A 2,474-nucleotide genomic window follows, 5' to 3' on the forward strand; every position below is an offset into this window, starting at 1 on the left:
TCAACAGAAGGAAGAGTCAGGAACAGAACAAAACTATAAGAACAAACTCAGAGAATCTGGGGGGTCAGTCTATGGTCATATCAGTTAAAATGTAAAAGAAGGTAAACATGCAGGGAACAGAGATCCAGACGGTGAGAAGATCAGGTAGATTACAACATAAAACAGACTGCACTAAATGGAGCGAAAAGTTAATGGACTCTAAGGTAACCTCAAAGAAAATGAACACTTGACAACATACCAAAAGAATGAAAATCCAAGAAGAACATGAAAGCATTAAAACTCCGAGGAAACTCACAAGAAAACACACAAAAAGGATGAATTCAACAAAAGAAGACACACCGAACAAAGAAAGCAGCAATACCACACACACACACACACACAAAACCATAATGACAGCAAATAATCAATACCTATTGATAATTACACAGAATGTAAACGGATTAAATGCACCTGTTAAGAGACGGAGGGGAAACAGAGGTGCTTCCCTGACCAGGCAGCACAGGTATGCAGGCTCCGGAGAAAGCAGGTGGGTGGTATCGCACAGGGGAGGCCCCCGCCTGGTAGACAAACAGCCTTTGGGCAAACACTAGACTTTAGGCTTCAACATTATGAACTTGCTTTTTTAAAGGATCAAACTGCTAAGGAGTTACAGGCATTTTGAGCTTCCGCCCACCCACACTCAGCTCCCATTCTGGGGACTGCCTCCGCCCACTGCAGAGCTTGGAGTGCAGGGCTTGAGCGGACCCATTCAGAGGACAGACACTCCCAGAGAGCGAGCGGGGCCACAAGAGCTAACATAGTCCTTCCCAGGGTGACCTCATTGCCACCGTAGGGGTTATCGGTATGGATATAGGGCAAATCGGGGTGCTCACAGCACAGGGAGACAGAGAGAGGCATTTTTGACGTCATCAGACACAGAAGCCACCTACCTGCAGCCACTACCCCCGCCCTCCACTCACTCCCTTGGCCTAGGCCAGTCCTCTGCCCAGCCTCTGAAGTTCAGGCCGGCCCACAAAGGCGCAGGCCAGCCCAAGTTGAGACACCTTGAGTTGTTTTTTATCACCAATAACAAAGCAGTCCTGCTGTGGCTCTGTGGGTTAATGCACCAGACTGCAATGGCTTTTGAACTGCAAGGTCGGTGGTTTGAGCTCACCAGCTGCTCCTTGGAAACACTATTCTGGGTCGCTGTGGGTCACAATCGACTCCACAGCATATCAACAAGGAGAGGAGCTCAGAATGGACTGAAAGAGAGTTTTGGACATTAAAGATTTACGTATATCAAGCTACAGATTCTTCCTTTTTTTTCCCTTTTTTCCTCTGTTTCTTCTGTCCCTCCCCATCCCCCTTGTGTGTGTGTGTGATTAGAGACTGCCATATTCAATCTTGTTTTCATTGGTACTGCATTATGTTTATATTTTCATAGTTTGTTGTTGTTGTTGTTGTTGTTTTGTCTTGCTTTGTTTTTCTCTCATTATCGCTTTGGATTTTTATTTTGGTTTTGTTTTCTACCTGACTGGTGTTGTTTAACTGTCACATAGCCTCCCTTCTGCTATCAGAGAACTCTTTGTCTCCCTACATTACACGAAAAGAGTCAGCAACTGCTGCCAAATAGCCAAGCTGCAATAGCACATTATAAAATGCCGGGGTCCGGCCTCGACAAAGGGATGGGCTTCACGAAGGTGGGAGATCTGGAGGCAAAAGAGAAACAATATGAAAACAAAGACATAGACACACAAGTTTGATGCAAGCTATCAGGCAAGCTAGTATACAGGACTAGCTTTGCCTCAGTTTTTTATTCATTTTCAAATCAGGGAAATCAAGGCAGGAGGTACAAGTTTAATGTGATTATTCATTGGTGATAAGACACGAGGTTATTCATGTGATACAGAACCGCATGATCATATCGATTAGTGCAGAAAAGGCATTTGACAAAATCCAACATCCATTCCTGATAAAAACACTCAACAAAATAGGAATTGAAGGGAAATTCCTCAATGTAATAAAGAGCAAACAAAACAAATAGCCTATATTACGCTCAATGGAGAGAAATTGAAAGTCATCCCTCTGCAAACAGGAACCAGACAAGGATGCGCTCTGTCACCGCTTCTATTCAATATTGTGCTGGAAGTCTTAGCAAGAGCTATATGGTAAGACAGGGAAATTAAAGACATACAAATTGGCAAAGAGGAAGTAAAACTCTCCCTATTTGCCAACGATATGATCCTATGAAAACCCAAAAGACTCAGTAAAAAAGCTGCTAGACCTCATTGGAAGATTCAGCAAAGTGGCAGGGTATAAGATCAACATATAAAAATCTGTTGGATTCTTCTATACCAAAAATGACAGTGTTGAAAAGGACATTAAGAAAGCAATACCATTTACAATAGCCATCCAAAGGATGAAATATCTTAGAATAAATGTAACCAGAGAAATAAAGGACTTATACAAAGAAAACTACAAAACACTACTGCAAC

General features: G+C 42.9%; 1 pseudogene; it reads right to left on the reverse strand.

Moving 5' to 3' along the window:
- The window catches only part of LOC102828216, a 35,413-nt pseudogene extending 34,516 nt beyond the window's left edge, over positions 1 to 897 (reverse strand).
- Positions 898 to 2,474: the final 1,577 nt, after the last annotated feature.

The sequence above is a fragment of the Chrysochloris asiatica genome, unplaced genomic scaffold (assembly GCF_000296735.1).
Source record: "Chrysochloris asiatica unplaced genomic scaffold, ChrAsi1.0 scaffold00201, whole genome shotgun sequence".
Taxonomy (NCBI): domain Eukaryota; kingdom Metazoa; phylum Chordata; class Mammalia; order Afrosoricida; family Chrysochloridae; genus Chrysochloris; species Chrysochloris asiatica.